This window comes from Lates calcarifer, linkage group LG4 (genome assembly GCF_001640805.2).
Source record: "Lates calcarifer isolate ASB-BC8 linkage group LG4, TLL_Latcal_v3, whole genome shotgun sequence".
Classification (NCBI taxonomy): Eukaryota; Metazoa; Chordata; class Actinopteri; family Centropomidae; genus Lates; species Lates calcarifer.
This window is the reverse complement of record NC_066836.1, coordinates 10,747,391-10,766,940: the sequence shown is the minus strand read 5'-3', so window position 1 is coordinate 10,766,940 and position 19,550 is coordinate 10,747,391. Positions and strand designations below refer to the sequence as shown.

At 38.2% G+C, this 19,550-nt stretch overlaps 1 long non-coding RNA gene across 1 annotated transcript in view; it reads right to left on the bottom strand.

The window, feature by feature from the left end:
* Positions 1 to 9,287: 9,287 nt before the first annotated feature.
* The window catches only part of LOC108883393 (uncharacterized), a 30,095-nt gene continuing 19,832 nt past the window's right edge, over positions 9,288 to 19,550 (bottom strand). Inside the window, exons 2-4 of the long non-coding RNA XR_001960929.2 lie at positions 19,444 to 19,527; positions 16,852 to 17,073; positions 9,288 to 10,701 (exon numbers count right to left, since the gene is read on the bottom strand). This is a non-coding gene — a long non-coding RNA (uncharacterized LOC108883393). The remainder of the gene's footprint in view (positions 10,702 to 16,851; positions 17,074 to 19,443; positions 19,528 to 19,550) is intronic.

Below are 19,550 nucleotides of genomic sequence, written 5' to 3'. Positions count from 1 at the left end.
ATGAGCTGATGCGCACACTTTCCAAATGAATGTCTGCATGTGTGGACCTGTGTGTCAAGCAAGTTGATTGGTTGATTTAACTGTTGGGTTCTAGCATGGGTATTGCTGAACTCCTGGTCGCCACAGAGCCTCCACTCGCTGGGTGGTTAGCTATCTGCTTTTTATCTGGGTTGTAATAAAGCGCGATATATTCTTCTAATATTCAGACATCTATCTAAATATAAGCTAAAAGCTGTGAAAATCAGACAGCTTTTACCTGGTTGTTTTTCTCTGCTGTATGCATTTTCATTATTTGTATTTACATTTATTCAAAGGTGTCTAACAATGACAATAGCCCATTTCAGGGTAACGAGCAATCACTGCTGACAGCACCAACAAAACAACAACAATAATAATAGATAATGAGCCAGAATAAATAAATTAAAAATACTAAAGTAGATAAATCAGCATTAATATTTCCCATCTACATCGTTCTTTGAGTACATAATTATAGCTGGCCCGTGAAAAGGTAGCCACAGGTGTCACAGAACAACAATAGAGGGCATTTTGTTCAGCTAGCGACATTCCTGACACATTGTTGCGCTTGTCCGAACACCTCATTTCCAGCCAATATGTGTATTATCCTGCATGGAAGTATTTGACAGCTCCACTGCTTTTAAAACTGCGATTAGGGTAATTACATAGGACCACTTTTCAGCTGAAACTGAGGACAACTTTGAATGTGGCACTAGAATTTCAATCAGACACGTACCCAGGAGCTTACCTTTCTGCCATAAAAGAGTCAGAAACTTTGGAGGAAAAAAAAGAATCACTTTCATATGATATTTGTCTGAAGTTAAGCATCACTTTGCAGTCAGAGTACACCAATGTCAGGCAGCTGAGAAATACAACATAAAAAGAATTGATGATACACAAATCTCAATGGAACTGCATCCATATCAAAGGCGATGATTATATGGGCAGAGCCTTGTCTGATTGCAATCGCAGCTAGTGAGGAGATGAAAGAATAGTTAGTCATGTGATGTCTACCTCTATGCCTTTGAAAAAGCATCACATGTACTATAGGGGGTAGATGGCTTTCACCTTTGACAAAAAATGTGAGAGAGGACTCCAGGAGTCAAATGGACATTATGACATCAGTCAGGTAGCAACACAGCTTGTGTTAACTCACTGGGCTGAAAACATCAGGCGTGCCTGCCATTTCAACTAGCAGTTAGTGAGGCAGGGGTGGCACAGTGGAGCAGTGGTTAGCGCTGTTGCCTCACAGCAAGAAGATTCCAAGTTCAAGCCCCAGCTTGCCTGCAACCCCCCCCCCCCCAACTTACTATGACTTAAGGTGCAGGTGTTTCTATCTTTTGGGGGAGGCTTTTTCCTGTTTCACCGCACCAATGCCCCCATGCTCAAAGCCAGGTCTATAAAAAATATTTTCTGAGTTTGGTGAGGAAGAATTTGACCTGGACAGAGCCTTGACCTCCTGAAATGCCAACTGCAAGCCAGATCTTATTGTCCTGTATCACTCACTAAATCCGTTGAGGCTGAGTGTGTGGAAGGATAGATAGATAAATAGACAGATGGTTTGTTATTTTGGAGTTGGTTGAGGTGAGGCTAATTTTGAAAGTACTTTATGTGTTAAAGGTGCTATGTGTATGTTTTTGCTATCGCTACATAGCCAACGTTCATATTCTCATGTTGGACTGACGGCAGACTAGACGATACAGTGACTCACTATCACCTCTTGAGGTACAAGATGGTATTATGAGGCGGAATGGGATGGGGCTAGCTGGTTAGCATGCTACCTTCAATAGATATCACTGCAACACAATACGAGAAGTTGTTGATATAACTTCAGAACTGTTAATGTATTCACATTGTGTTGATAATCTTAGTTTTTTGGATAAAATACTTTGAATACTTACATACAGTCCCCTTAAATCCATAACAACTGATCATATTTTATAAAGAAAAAATATTTGACCCATTTTGAGTGAGCAGCAGCATATCTTACTAAAACAATGCAGTGCTTCATAGTATAACAGAAACACCAGATGTGGTGTCAAAAACAAGTGATCTCATCTAAACAACCAGTTCTGCATTGTTCAAGAGATTTTTGTGGAGGAAATACATGTGAATTGTTCAGAGCACTACGTGTACTGAATTGAGAGCTTTGTACTAAATCTGAAATATAACTTATTGTTCCATTACTAATAGAATAATATCAGTAGTAGATGTAGATAGTAGTGGTAAATGTGCCAATGCTGGTGTAGAGAGCTTCCCACAGCATACAAAGGGAAAGTTGTTAGTGTTCATTGGCCCGGCAGCTCTGCAGAGGCCTGGGGATAAGCCTTAAGCCAGAGCACAGCAGATAGCCAGGGGTGAAAGCTCAGACAATACGGTTAGGCTCTGAGGCAAGCATCCTGCTGCAATGGCAGACTACACCAGATAATGTGTCACACAGCAGTATGTTGGTGTCGCAAAACAACAAGACCCTTATTCACACTGTCAGGGGAGGCTTCATGGAAAGAATGAGAAACTACGGAGGGAAGAGTTTGAGAGGGAAAGAGAAAGCAGAGCGGGGAATGAAAACCTCTTGAGCGGGAACTTTAGAATAGGTTAGTAAAGGTGCGACGCTGCCGGCGTAGAGAATAGATCTAGATTTCTTTCTGTCCTCCCCTCTGTAGGAATTGGAAGGGCTGGTCGGATAATATAATTGGTTCCAGGAGTGGTGAATGATGCAGGGAGGGACTTAAATGTACCCCAAGAAACCTGACAGTACATGCCGGAGAAAGAAAAGAAAAAAGGAAAACAAAATAAATGCAAGTTGACAGGCTAAGTGGGGGACAGTTAGGCTTAGTGTTATTACCATGACAAAGAGAAAAGAGCACAGTGTCTACTCCCTGCATGGAGGGTGAAGAGGTTTAAGGACAGAGCAGCGGGAGATGAGGAAGTGGCACACTGAGCTGTGTGTGTGCGTGTGTGTGAGAGAGTCTCTGTGCACTTGTATCAGCCTGCGGGTGTGTGTGAGTGAATCTGTCGCTCTCATCTCCCTCTGTCATGTGTATGTATGTAATCATACCTCTTGCAAGGCGTAGAACTTTGTCTGCTCTGATATTAATACTCCACAACTAGAACATAACAAGGGAGGCTCGCGGAGGAATTTCTCCACTTCTAACGACAGAAATGATTAAGTATGTTTGTTATATGCTCACACAAGGCCTGAAGTGGTGTTACAGATTGAATCAGTTGCAATAGAGACAACTATCAAAGACTGATAACTCCTAAGGGGCCCTTCAGGCATGCAGGAGACTGATTACTCCTCTGCAGGGCAAGAAGTGACATCATCCCTGGCTGGAAGCTGTTAGGAGGAGGGCTAGCAGAGTGCATGCTTTATGTACCATCTTCACATGCCTCCCACTCAACTCTGAGCATTAGCATGGAGACCGGTTTGTGTACCCTCACACAGTTGGCTGTGCCGCTTTACATCAGCCGACCACATCAAACAGAAGAGGACAGGGTTAATCTCTCCCCATGGTAATGCCCAGAGGTTTGTGCAGAGATGCAACTTTTCAGTCCGCGAGCAATCCTCGCTGCCATATCTAATGACATGGCCAGCTGGAGCCCTCTTCCACATTCTCGCTGTTCAATATTGAACAGAACTTAATTCATTAATAAAGAGCAAAGAAAATAATTGGATGAATCTGCATCAGAGTGTAGTCGTGTAGTGAGGAGCTGCATTCCAAAATTAGATTTCCACACAGCATAAAACATCACTGTTGTCAACTGCTGCATGCAATGCTAACAAAACAGCAGGAGGATTCAACCTTTGTTGTATTTTTCAGGGTTCTGGGCCTTTGAACTTTGAGTACAATTTAAAAATTATGTAAGCAGTTTTCTGAATTAAGCGTAAATATAATTTCACATGAAGATAAAGAGAACAACTGCAAATGGAAAAGTGGACGAGTAATTTAAACTTAATTAAAAATATGTTCTGTTAAACATAATTTCATACGTACTATAGCTTTGAATTGCGGTAAGTATGGAGCAAAGTCAAAATTACCCCATAGAGGAACATTCATTCAGAAATACATGGACACCATGCTTCTACCTTCATGCCACCATCATCATCTTCAAGTGCTCTCAAGTGATCTCTTGTTTCTTGTCAAGGACCACAATAGAAACAAATCTTGAACATGGCCTTATCATCATAGAGAAATAAGTCATTTAACATCTCTTTTCTCATAATATCAATATCTTAGTAGCATTAGCTAGCTAATTAGCCATTGTAACAAAGGTTTATGCAGTGATGATCGCAGCTGCATTCAATACAGGATGATTAACATTATGTGCAACATTTCAGAAATGGTTTATAACACACTATAATGTAGGTGTAAGCAGCTATGAGGATATTTTAAAGTATTAATGCACAAGATTGGGCAGCAATTGCAACCTTTCCTATAAAGACATTATAGGAAAGGACACCCATACACACACACCCATACACACACACACACACACACAAACATACAAAGAACTGGTGAAAATGACTAATAAGGTAAAATTAAGTAAGTTTCAATTTATTTTATGAAGTTTTCAGTTAAAATGTTTACTTCTAACAATAGTATATGTCCTTTTATGTTAATTTTGAATATTTCATTATTAATTAAATTATTAAATTAAAAATAAAATATAAAATTAAATTATTCAATTAACAATATTGATATGTTCATTTTTGTAATTATTAGTCTTTTTTTTACTTGTCTGGAAAACCTTTTACATTTTGTCATTTTTATGCTCTTGGGTTACTTAATATTAGCAGAGAGTGGCCACTTGCACAGAGTACCTTGTCCCTGGTTTATCTATTATGTTAACAAGTGTGGTGCATTCTGGATGGCTAGCTTGCCCCCCATCTGATAGAGCTTTGCAGACCCTCATCAAAATATTATTATGTTTTCAAAATCAAAATTGCATGGTTATCACCGGCTGTGACACAAACAGACGGGTAATTCATTTTGTCAATTTCTGGACCCAATTATCTGATTAGGCATTATGTTTTCTTGTCTGACTCTGTTGAGCACGCCATAGAATTAGACTCACCAACGTGAGTTATTTTCTCTAGCTGGCACAGACTTTTTCTGCTGATATTTTCTACTTGTTAGGATTTTATTGCACTGGGAATTAGCAGAAGCAGCAGGTCACTCCACACCATATTGCTCGAGACAGGCACGTTATGTTTTTGAGCGCCATACAGTGTGACAAAATTCACTCAAAAAATCCACAGTAAGTAATCTGCAGAAAATATGTAGCAGCAGCAGCAGCAGCAAGGCTCCACAGTTTTACTACAACACTGCCCAGTTTTACTTTTTGAGATTGACCCATCAATATGAATTTCATTGTGTACAATAAACTGAGCACCTGGGGCTGTTCCTGCACTGATTATACAGTAAACACCAAGAGTTACCAGACACCTATTATAGGAATTATGTTGCTGTGAAAAAGACAGGTGGTGACAACATGCAGCGATATGGATTTTTACATAGGGGTCTGCACTCACAGCTGTTAAACGGACCACCACAGGTATCTTAACAAGAGACCTGACACTAATATCAGTCAATTGGACAATGCCGTTGAGTTACAGTCATGTCTCAGCTCCAAGTGGCCAAGATGGACTCTTCAACTTGCTAAATGATATTAAGTGGCGTTGTGCACACTGCAGGTGAGCATCCCAACACAGTTTTCACCACTGACAGTTGCATTTCTAAGTGTCCAAACGTTTGTCCAAACACAGGATGATGGGAGGGACAAACGAGAAGGTGTGAACTGACAAAAGCGTTGTGCCATTATCAGCATGACATGTAACACAGCGGTGGCACGGTGCAGTGTGAATTATACAGCAGCGAGACATTTAAGAACATAAGCAGGGCAGGGATTGTGGTGCAGAGTCCTGGATCGCCTCAACATGAGTGTCAAAAAATATTTTTATCACAATTATTGTGTTTTTGTTAGCGCTGTTAAAAACTCCAACTTATTATTAACTCTCTGGCGTACGATTATGTCAATCATGAGGACATGATTGACACATCCTTTCACTTTTAAGAAAAAATAGGATTTTCTAAGATTTCTGTAGATGAGAAGCTGGTTAATGATGGAAAGACAACAAATTAACAAAACTGAGACGTGCAATATTTTTGACTTAACACTTTGACATCATTACGTGACATATTTTGGGTTTGTTTATGTGTGTGTGATAAGGCACTTATTTGTTGCACTTTAACCCAATTAGAGAAAAGTTAATTCATAATTTAGCCTTTAAGTCCAGGGAAAGACAATTACATCCAAATTCTCATATCATAATATCAGTAATATTTGTCCTCTCAGTGTAATGTCATAAATTCCCCTCTCTCGCAACTCTCTGAAGCAGTTTTAAAAATATTATAACCTTCATGAAGATATAGGGTTTATTATAACATTTTGTATTAGACTGCAATAGTTTTAGCTAGGTGTACCTAAAACATTATATCTTTACAGTTATGTACATTAGATGAAGTGTGGTGTGACAAGGTTTAGCAGCTGTCTGACACACTACATTTGTAAATGAGAAATGCTAAGGTTTTGCATTTTTTCAATATAGAAAGCAGGATTCTTCATCTTGTATTATTATCACTTTTTCTTTCTTTTAGTATAGATACACATTATGTCATTACCGTAATTAGCAGAAGTGCAGATGGACATCTATTTTTCTACTGCTATTAATAACTATCACAACTATATTTTTATAGATAGTGTAACACAGTGAAAGACATCTGTCAGAGGGGCTTGAAGTGTTTAACTGTTTTACCTGAGAGAGAACAAAGGTTATTTTGTCTATTTCTGGAAGGTTTTATTTTTAATATAAATGTTAACTAAGACAAAAAGGAAGCAGATACAGAAGAAAAAAAAATTAACTGTCTTCTGATCATTTTTTTTGTTTTTTATCTTTCCCATCAAGCAAAGGTTAACCTTCATCTGTGGCTAAAAAGAGGTTACAGCAGAAATATGCACCATCACTGATTATTAAAGAAGAGACAATTAGATTTATAACGCAGATAGAAAATTACAAAACTTAAAAATTCAGCATTAAGGAGAAAAAAAAGTCTGGCATTCGTTTGGCTTCACTGTCAGTTTGCATTAGCAGTGATCTGTGCTCTGTGCCTGACTTTGAACACAAGCAGAGAAGCAGCTTGTAACTTGAGCGACGGGGAGCAGTCTGACTATAGCCTATATATATATAAAAAGTATAAAATCTCAGATCTCACTTGTGAAAGCTTTCCTAAATTTAGGTCCAGCGGCCATCCTTCACCCTGTAATCAATTTGAAATTGTCAAGCACATCCAATCCTCTGACCATCACCTGAATGGTAAACGTTTCTTGGCGCAGTTTGCCTCAAATGCAATTTGAGACAGGCTGAGAGAAAGATTTCACTTGCGCGGCCAACTTTTTTTCTGGTCACTTGTCACCCACATGACAACAGTGTAGAAACAACGAAAGCAGCAGTGGCAGCAGTAGTCAAATTTCTAAAACACACAAATTAATGCTTAACACTTCACCCGCAACTTCTGACTAATAATTTTACACTCCTGTACAAGTGTTAAACTGAATCAGCGTGACTATACATTTCTGTCCATGCAGAGAAATGAATGATTTTTTTATTTCCCATCCTGAGAAAAAAAGTGCTTTTCTCTTTATGCTACCTTTCTCTGTATTGTCACCAATGAATAGGATTTCCATGGAGTCCAAGGTTTCTTGCAATTGATTCTGGGCATTGTGCCAACTGCAGGAATACAGTAGGATACATGCATATTTGTTAGAGGCTTTAGTTCATGTGACAAAAGATAATGTGTTTTCATACATATAAACTTATTACAATAGCAGACACTTCTGCTGTTGTACAGAGAGAACATAAAGAAACTGAACTCTATATACAGTATTACCTGCTTTATGAGAGAATAATAGTCCTTACATTTTGCTAAGAATTGGTAACTAAGAATGACTAAACTATTAATGTTAAAAAAAAAAGCTCATAAAGCAACTTTATTTGTTTCATTGATTTATCCATGACCTTGCAGCCACTTCCCACTTCAATTTCATACATTTACACACATTCAGACCAGAACAGGCACAGTCATCTCCTCTCGACAACTATTTCATTATTTCACTGTTTCTGTCTTTCAGGTCTAGTGTAACTTAATGGATTATAGCACTACTTTATGTAGACAATGTGAAAAACTGTTGAATGTGTCTTCAGCCAACATTTTCTACTATAACTAAGTTATTAATTAAATTAGGACAACACCTAACAAAGATATTCATTACTGATTAATCATTTAGTCTATACAACAGTGAAAAACATCCATATCAGTTTTCCTGAGACCAAAATGACATTTTCAAATGTCTTGCTTTGCCTAAAGTCCAAAACTCAAGATATTCAGTTTATAATGATATAAAACTGAAAAAAGCAGAAATTCTGGGATATTGGAGAAGCTGGAACAAGAGAATCGACCAAACTCAAATGATCAATCAACTAATCAACTAATCATTGCAGCTCTAAATGAAATAATTTAGTAAAGTTGTGAATCAACACAGATATCCATTAAAAAAAAATCTCACAGTACATGACTTGTTGGAATATCGGCAGGAGATTGGCAACAGGATGTCAGACAAAGGCGGAAGTTGGGATGCTGCTTGGCAGGAGATTCTCTATTTCTGCTGGTATTCTATACAAATTAGATACGCCACAGGCCTCCTTCTTCCTCCTATGGAAATAAACCGCATGGTGTAATTTAGGAAACATGCAGTGGACGGCATAAATGCTCCACCTTCCTTCGTAATCCCTCTTGCTGAAGACTTTCAGTACAGTCTGAGCACACCGTCTGCACTCATAAATGACGAAGAGGTTTCTATTCAGAGCCACTGTGGCTGTATTGTTCACTGACTAATGGAGGTTTTGCTTTAAACCACTGAAGAAGACATTTTAGCAGCTCACTTGAAAGAAGAAGAAGGCTGGCTCTGTAAACATTTTTTTTTAATTTTATATAAACTGAATTCCAAGGATGCTAATCTTTTCAAGAGATTTTTTACCTCTTATTTTTACCTGCATTTCACCTGCCTGTCATAAAAACAGGATAGTATTTGATTTAAAGGAAGAAAAGTAGTGAATGGAAGGAACAGATATCACACTAAGCAGAGCTCATTATTTTGTGGTTCTGTATTTAGCAGGAGATAAATCCAGCAGGGTGCTCAGGCTAATAACTATTTTAAGTCCCAATAAAGCCCAAACATCTGATATGACTTAGGAAGCTGATAGAGGCTTGGCAAGGAGCTTGCACAAAATGTTGGAACCCTTTCGTCGGAGCCATCCTGCTACGAAATCCCCAGAGACATACATAATCACCTTTCCCCCATTCTATTTATTTATGTCTTATTAATGTTTGCGCATAGCACAAATGCCAAATCACTCACTCTGCAGGCAGTGATTCACCAAATGTAAATATGGCAAGAGAGATTTCCACTGCTCTGCCAATGTCTTCATCAATCAGACCTTTTATTACCTGAATTTGATAATAGGGTAAATGTGGGAATAGTTTCACTTTTGGCACTTTTCCATTACATTTGGCTTCTCTTGTCTTTTTAAGCAAATAAACATGTGTTCCATTCAGTTTGTTAATTACTTCAACAGAAAAATTTGGACCGAGTTAACCTTGAGAATTACACACTTTTTTTTGGGATGGAGAGCACACCAAACACTAGATTGCAAGTAAATTCTTTGCACATGGTGAACAACGCAGGCCAACGATTTCCAACTACACAAAGTCCTCCTCTATAACATTTTTAAGATAATTTTTCGCACTTGCTGGCTATTCATTAGGTTATTTAATTTCCCTGTAAAACATTACCAGGATGCTTTAAGAGCGCATCTGCTGCCAAGGTGTTTGGCCACATTTACTTGTAATTTGGCAAGAGTAACAACAAATTAGGTGGTCACAGCAAAAGTTTTTCTTTCATCTAATTCCAGTGTCTGTGTGTTTCGGGATGAACATTTCACTAACAAAAAGGAAAACATTAGAAGGTTAGTTACTTTATATGTTACACACATCTACAAACTGCTGATGACCCTCTACTCTTGTATCTTTTTCCATTCAGATTACACCATGTATGCCACCAGCACAACTTCCACAAACCAATCGAAATGCTCCTCCTTTGTCTTGTAACTGTCTGTGAATCCATTGCAAACAGCTCGTACAAGAGCCACAGGTATTCTGCAACCAGGCACACTTGTCTTAGTGGGAGGCTGCACACACATTACCAGCCCTAATCCTCTTATTTCCTTTCTCCTTTTAAAAAATTGTCTTTCCTCTCGACCTCATCAGAGGAGGTAGTATTTCTATACACCACACCGTCTGGCAGCTGCTGCAAGCTCACACTTCATTTTGCGGGGGCTCCATGAACCTCAAGGTCCAGAGAAACACAAATAACACATGCTGCCGAAAATATAGAATATCTTTTTCCATGTGCTGCTCATCTGTGTCATAGGCTGAATCACAAAAAAGATCTGGCTGATGGAGAATGCTTTGAAGGTTTTAGTCATACCCAAATGTGCTGGTTTTCCTCTCATGCGCCTCGTCAAGGTTTCTCCCTCGTGCGTCTGGATCGTAGATGCTGGGAGAGGATCTGGTACAAAGAGAATTGCAGATCAACTTCAGCTTGACAGTAGATGAATGCAGCCAAGCACAAAGAGCCTAAACAGCTTTGCCTGCACCTCAACATAAGTAAGAAGCACATTTTCATTTAGCATGCAATGTGCAGAGAGGAAATTATGCTCGTCCATAATAACTGTTTGCAAATTTTTCCCCGTTTCCTCTGCATTATCCCTAAGAAAACAACAATTCTTTGCTGCTTCATAACTGGGGCACATCCTTGTTGCTCGCCATAATCGGGAACTGTTATGAGAATATCATTAGACACATTACAACATTCATAAAAGTGATTCCACAGACAGTGAATCAGAGGCACATGGCTGTGGTTTGCAGCACAAAGCAGGCAGACAAGGCTTTGCAGAAGTAGGCGACACTGAGGGTGCTGCTGTGATTGTCCTTGCCAGGCATGATGGTTCCAGTATCTCATAAACAGACACCCCTCCTGCGCTTTTCAAGCATCGGACAACCCGCAAGCCTCCAATAAGCAACGGTTCTGGTGGCAAAAAAGGAGCTCATTAATGGGCAAGATTCAGAGGGAGGCTAGCAGGGATCGGGGAAAGTGGACGGGCGGACCGCAAACAAGCAAATGACAGCACAGTAAGGCATTCAGATACAGGAACCGCATGATGCTGGAGACAAGCTTAAAATGCCTGTGTGATTTTTATTTTTTTTTTCACAGACACAGCTGTGTCAGTTCCTGCAACTGAGAGACGACTTTTTTGAAGGAAAAAAAAATCTATTTTTGCCACCTCATGTTTATTTACTCAGGAGGAAATGTGGAACGGCCTAATTTCTCTTTCACTTAAGAGTTAAATATTGTAATAACACTCAAATTATTCCATAACCATGTGTATGGATGTGATTAGACCATTAGATCAGTGTAGCTGTAACACTCTCAGTTTCTCCAATCAGGTGCAGGCTGCATTAACAACGAGCAGATGTTCCTGTCAGTTCAAACACCACATGTGCAAAGTCTTTGTGAATGAAACGGGCAATTTAACAGCCAGAATTCAGATATTATGAATAATGAGTCTAATATTTCAAATTCTCACATTCTATGTTGACATTTTGTTTTAGAGTTGGTAGAATTATTGAAGTTATCTTAAGATAATTAGACTTAAGAAGGGAAAAAAATGTGGATAAAGTGTTACAGACATTACAAAGCAGTTTATACATACACATACAGCTATTTCTGAATATATTTTCATTTGCTCATTAAACTTTGACACTTACAGTTTTATTAATACTTATAAAAAGTCAGAGGTAATTGGGGAACTGCGTGCAAAACAAATATATAACTCATTCTTTGAAACGGTCTTTCAATGAAACAGTCCAGTAGTTAAAAGTTGGGGAAAGTAGCTAAGTACTTGTGAGTATTTCTGTGTACTGCTATTTTATACATCTACTCACCTATATTTATTCAACAGATTTTGTTATTTTTGTGATTTTGTTGTTACTTTGCAGATTCAGATGATGATAACAAAATATAATTAACAAATAGTTTATGATGATTTATGTATATATGAGTCTATCAAGCAGTAACAGTAGTAACATCAAAGTAATGCTTACTTATAAATACTCTATATTAATATAGTCTTATTTATAATCTAGAATTCTTTTCATTATCCAGTTATATAAAACATATCTAACAGGGTTCATTCTGCATTTATGAGTACTACTATTACTTAACGTACTTCTGGTAATTTCTCTGCAAATACCTTTGTACTTTTGCATGAGTAAACTTTTAAATGCCACTTTTACTTCTAACAGAGAGTCTTTCTACGCCGTTGTTTCTACCACCACTGAAATAGTCACATAAACAGCTACACTCAAAAAGACTGCAGCCACACACACACACACACACACACACACACACACACACACACACACACACGCACAAAATCCAGTTTATGCAACTGCCAATACAACTTACAAATTACAGTGTGTGGGATAGGATGTCACATTTCACTCCCTGTCTTTGAGGAAAAAAATAACTCCCTCTGTATTTGCTTTGGAGATGTTTTTTTAAAACCACTCAGTGTGTAAGAGACAGATGTAAGCTGTTAATAGTAGATTTTCTGTCAAAATCTAGAGAGAATACCTAAATAAGCAAGCGGATATGGGCAGAAATATGAAAACTGATACAAACATTGCATATGTAGCAAATTTAATAAAACTCCAGCAAGAACAAACTTTCCTTTGCTGATAACAACAGCAAGAGCAAATGTATTCCTGCTTTTCACAGCACAAAACCCATCAGCCTTTGTCACAGATGAGCTGCAGTAAAGGGAGTCTGGTCTGCTGCAAGCTGGATGTACTTAATAAAATAGCCGCTGTGTGAGGGAAATCTAGGCCAGAGCAGTATTTCTGTTTACCGCTATTTACCCTCAGCATGCACTCTGAGGGGTTTCTGGGAAGAACAGGTGCAATATCTGCAAAATCCTGTTCCTCCTTCCACCAGAATTAGCACTGTCCTGGTCTTCTCTGAGCTCCAGATATGCTGCCAACAATAAAATCGGTTCCCTCTCTGGCACGCTTTAATCACTCATATAAACAGTTTTTAATCAAATCTGCAAAACTTCAATGAGTTTTTTTCTCCTTCAGATGCTTCGAACACCCCTCCCCTCGCCTCCATTTTCTGTTTTCTGATTTCCCTTACATGTCAGCTGTTCCCCTCTATTCTTCCTCTTCATCTGTCTGCCTCTTTTATTCTTCTTCTGTTGTCTTTTATTCTCCTTCTGCCCTCTTGACATCCCAGCAAATAAGTAAACTTGCTTGAAATAATTTATAAAAAGGAAAAAAATGTGAATATGCAGATTTGAATTCTCTTTTTTCCCCAAACAGGAGAAAAACCGAGGAAGAGGAGGATACCTAATGCACTGAAGACATTACCAGGAAAATGAAGGGCCTATTTCACAGACATGGATTAAACTAATCCTGGTCTAATACACTGAAAAAGAGAACTTTGCCTGTCTGTCTGTGAAAGCAATCCTTAAATCTCATTGAATTTAAAATGTCTGATATTTCTGTTTTACACTCAGCAGCATTACACAATATGGGAGACCTATCAGTACAAATGCTTTATTAATAGCACAGAGCTAGGTCGTATAAGTCTCCATGTTGATTTACATAAACATGTTTACGAATGATTTGAAGAGCAAAAGATTTATGTTAAACAATAAACACCCAACAGCTCCTGAATTTACTGCACATTTGGTTTGAACTTTCCACAGAATTCAATCAAAGAATGCTCCCCCTGTCTGATTTTTTTCCCCTCTCTCACCGCTTTCATTTGCTTAATATATTAATCTATTCCCTTTTATCCATTTCAGATTATATCAGACCTTTGCCGTATCTCTGCAGTGGCGGACTATACAGTTAAGTGTCGCCACAGTGTGATTTCTGGCGGGGGACAGAGAATTAATTGCGAAATCGTGATGTTCCTGCCCAACGCATTTTCTTTTACACTTAACTGACACTTCAACACGGAGGGAGTTACGGTGAAAGCTGCAAGTGCTTGTCAAATTGTCATCTCCCTCTCCGTCTTTGCTTTTAGACTGAAAATATTTCCAAGCTACCCACAATGGCGAATGTTACAATTGCATTAATTATTCATGATTACATGATCTCAAATGCATTTTGCTCCCTAAACACAGCTGACTGTGTATGCATGTAGCTAATGTTGAGTCTGGCACTATGTAAAATATTTAGGTGTACAAGCCCTTTACAATTACAGGTCCTCTGCACAAGATACTGCAGTCAGTGTTACTGCAGAAAAATGATCAACAATGACCACTGTGCTGGATATGAATAATATTTGTGTTGCTGCCATTGGATTGAGCCAAACCAGAGATTCTGAGCTCATCTGTCCTTGACTCAAGTGTTGCCTTTATGCTGCATGTCTAGGATTGTTTGATGTGAGAACATTGCCCCCTGCTGATTCCCTTTTGTACACTATCAGAGGCCTGCTCAAGCTCTGCTGACTGACAGAAGACATGTGGGATGGGGTCACTCAAATGCTACAGAATGATCACTCTTAGCTTTGAACTTTTTTGTTCTCTCTACTCTCATGTCACTCTAGAGTTGTGTCCCTTTGAGTTTCATCTGCAGCAGCAAACATGTCATGTCCTGGATATGTTGTTGAGATTTGTTTAGACTTCACAAACCAAAGTAGTTGGAGAAATCACACAGAATAAAGTTTGAGCTGTCTGAATAATTCACACATATATAAATATTCACAACATAAAAAAGAAACATACTAATTGATTCAGAGCATCAGGGCAACACTTTTCCCCAGTGCAGCATTGAAGGCTATGAAACTCTGGCTTCAAATCTTAAACAGTTCTCCATAGCATTAAATACTGATAACCGACTAAAAAGCAATCACACTTTAAAAAACACTGCAAAGTGTCATTCTTTTAGTTTAACACTTGAAATCCTGGCTAGGTTTCATCACCAACTGTCATCAGATTTTGGGTCAAATGTTGCTCAATCCTGATTGGTTAAAGGAGGTACATGACATTCACCTTTTTCCAACTGAGCCATGTCCTCCTCAACCAGGTGTGAAAAGTACCTGTATTTGTTTGCATTTTTGTTTTGTTTTAGATCAGAAACAATTAGTCCATTAATCAGTTTGTTGATTGAATCATACCTGAATAACTCTGGGTATTGGACTGTTTTTAGACAAAACAAGGTTTTGAAGACATCATCTCGGGTTTTATGAAATTACTGCAGATTAATCAATAATGAAAATAACAGTTAGGTGAAGCACTATTTTGCTGTATTCGTCCCACTGACATAATTTTTGTTGACCTGGCTATAATTCCTCACTGCAAGGAAAAAGCCAAAACAATATGTTGATTAAGGAGTTGCTGTTTCTGTGCATTGATGTACTTGTACAGTTTGTACATTTATCTCATTCACGCTAGTCATCATTTCTGTCACCATATTTCCGTTGCTACATAGGCGTAGCCTGGTAGCTGGCTAGCCAGGAAGATGAATTTCCATTCTTAATCCCACCTACAAAGCATTGATTAGGGCTGCGACTGATGATTATTTTAACATTTTTAGATTTTTCAGCCAATTGTCCAATTAATCACCTAATTGTCTGGTCTTTAAAACATTTCTTTTTTTAACAGTGAAAAGTGCCCATTGCAATTTCAATGAGCTCAAGGTGAAATCATTAAATGTTACAAATCCAGAGCCCAGAGACATTCAGCTTCCTGTAATGTAAAACCAACAAATAGAACCAACAAATGTTTAGCAGTTTTGCTTGAAAAGTGACTTAAACGATTCATAAAATATCAAAATATTTGCTGATCAACTGAACACGATCAACTGATTGACTGATTGTTGCAGATCTGGCTCTGATTGATTGAAGTGACAGAAACAGCTGTCAGTGGACAGTTTTTTGAATCATTGATCAAATCAGAGATGTGCAGGATGATTCAGAGAAGTGTCTGAAAGCAGGGTACAGACAAAACATCACAGACAGAAACAACTCACCCAAAATAACCAAAATTGATTTTCAAGGACTTTACTAACACATAAAAAAGACTAAGAACGAATGCCACAAGATGAGCAAATGAAAAATGAAGCTTATGCTTCACTGTAAATTATGAGTTTGTTTCCTGATAAAGCATCGGGCAGCAGCTGTCAGAGATAAAGTTCATGAGTTCAAGCATGTGTCACAGTTCTACATACCATGTGGATCCCGTTTCATCTGTCAACCAGGAAAGCATATATTACATGATGAAATTTTCATGTCTGCTGTTAGTTGAGCCATCCAACAAAATGGTTGAAAGATACTAAATAAACGGTAAAATCGCCTGGTGAGAGAAATTGGTATTCTAACAGCAGCCCTGCTTTCAAGTAATGATAATCTGTATTCACAGAGTCTGCTATGTTAGATGAAAGCCTTCAATTAGCAGTCAATTTTATTCAGTATTTCCTATCATGCCAACACTATTTACATTCGCTGTCAGCACCCAAGGCAGCTCCCTGCCCGACAGTTGCAGGAATCACTCCTGGTGAGAATGTGAGTAACCCCGCTGTGAACAAAGTGCAAAAACAAGTGTTTTGTAGTAATCAGAGTCATGGACTTCTAATGCCTGACGCTCCCTACCTCGTGGCTGTAGACGTGAGAAGCCATAAGTTGAAGTGTCGTCCTTTCAGTCTTAACCCCGGATGAAAAACTGAGACTCCAGCGAAGAGATGAAACACCTCTAGTGCTTTGATTTGTGGCTCCATGCTGGCAGGGGTCTGCACAGGCCCTCAGCGTGATGCTTGTCCCCTCACCAGGTGTTCTTAGTGGAGACGAGCCAGTGATTGAATTTTGCTCCGCTACCTAGAGCACATGACACTGCTGGATTCACATCAAATGCATTCAAAATAATAGAGTAACTGCTTCCCAGTTTAATGCACTTAACTAACATGGCAAGTACATAAGTCTGGGTAAGCCATGATATTATTAGCTTTGTATTTGTGTGGGTGGCATCATGCTATTATTGTGAGCTGACAAGCATTGCCTTGAGAAATTCTTTTCTAAGGATAATAAAGCATCAGCAGTAGGCCTCATCCCTTGCAACTCAATAACCAAACTCATACTGAGATGCTGAGGAGCATCTCAGTTCCTTTGTGTGTTTGTAAATTGGCCCAGTGTGGCGATTTTCATTCAGTGTCATTATTATTAGTATTGTACTGTGGTAGTATGGGGGGGCAGGCACATAAAGGAACACATTTTCAAAGCCAAGAGCAGGCCAGTGGGAGTCCATTTTCAGTGAAAAAGAGCTAAAGGCCAGTCTGCAGCGACCCCACTTCTGCTCAAACCATGTGTCTTGCTGGGTCAGCCCAATGGCGCCCCAGGTCAGCTGGATTTCCAGCAGACCCCTGCTGCAAGAGGTGAATTGAAACAAAAAATTAAATCCTGCTTTATAGAATGTGGTGCATTCATGAAAATATTATGTAAGCATTAAAACAAACTAGCTAAAATATGACAATGGTCTGAGGGATAACGCGTATATATAACAATATACAGGCTACAAATGAGCAAAGTCAGTTAACTGAGGAGACAAATTACAGCAACAGAACTGCTTATTGTTTAGGTTGTTTATCAATAAACAATAGCAAACATTTCCTGGTTCTAGCTTCTAAAAAGTGAGTTTTTTCTGCATTTCTCTGTTTTATATCATTATGAACTGAATATGTTTGGGTTTTGGACAAAACAAGTAATATGAAGTAATGTAATTGGGTTCCTCCAAAAATTCTGATTCTGATATTGACTGACAAATAATTCACAGATTGATTTACTGATAAGGAAAATAATTATTAGTTGCAGCCCTTCTACAAATGGCTCTGATATTGATCATGTGGTAGGCATCATCATCATTATATTAATAAGAATATTTCCCATTATCAATATGTATCACAATGAGACAAATGTATGTTAGATCACATACAGAATAATCAAAGCGATACTAATGAACTGTGTCTTGTATCAAATCAGATCAAACCCTTTTTTTTTTGCTCAAAATCATTAATTTTAACAGACACTTCTAAAATGATAACACAATGAGATCTATCATCATAATATCATTGAGCTAAAAGTCCATAAATTATAATATTGAAGTCTTGCCCTACCAAACCTCTCATGACATGGGGAGACACATTTTGAAAAGCAACTACTGTAGATAGAAAGAAGTATAAAGATATAGCAACAAAGATGACCTGCTGGATTCTTTCACTGAACCTTGAAATTAGCCTCAGGATTAAGAAAAAACACTTTGCAAATTTACTTTGAAAGGGCAGATAAAATAAAATTGACATAGTGAGTGACAGTGGATTGTTTGGGTAGCTATTAGGCAGCTGTCAGAATGATTTTCCTTTACCACAGTCAAGTTGAGCTTGGCACCAGTATAGGATTTTCCTTTTTTTTTTTACAGTTAAGTACTAACACTACACTGTAAAAACACTTGTTTAAAAGCAAATGTCCTACATAGAAAATGCTGTGACTTATATTATTAGATCATTATTACTTGTGCATTCTTTAGTGCCTATTTTTAAATTATTCATAATTATGGATCAATCTGTGTATTATTTTTGCAATGAATGGATTGATTGATGGTTTGTAAAAATTCTGAAAATATTGAGAAATGGCATTAGAATTAAGAAAAGCCAAAGTGACACTTTGAAAATGCTTGTTTTTGCCCAGCCAGCAGTCAAACCTCTAAATTATTCAGTTTACCATAATTTCAGATGAGGAAAAGCACAGATTCTCTCTTTGGAGAAGCTGGGACCATGAAATTTTTTAAATAAAATTATTCTTCACTCATAAAAATAATTTTCAGCTTTACTAATCGACTAACCAGTTAACTGCCTAATCATTTCAGCTCTAATTTTATATATCTTTGGGTATGTAGGCTATAACAATAAATAATTTATGTTGTTTGTGTTGTTGATGTTTTATATGCAAAATCTTAATTCTTAAATTAACTAGCCACTACTGCTGTCACATATATGTAGTGGCATACAGAAAATACAGGCACAAAACAACTACAGAGATACACAAATGATAAAGAGACACAAAATAACTACAGCATGCAAAACACAAAGACACACAAAACAGGAGAAAAAATGGTCACACAGAGACACAAAACTACGGAGATCACAATCACAGGGGGACACAATACAACCATGAAAAAACAGAGGGGCTTTTTACCTGTCTGTGCCCAGGGACCCATCTTCTGAAACTCCGTCCATGGGAGTCGTGGGGGGAGGGTGGTGTTGCGGTCTGTGTCGCTCTCTGTCAGAACAGAGCAGAGGAAG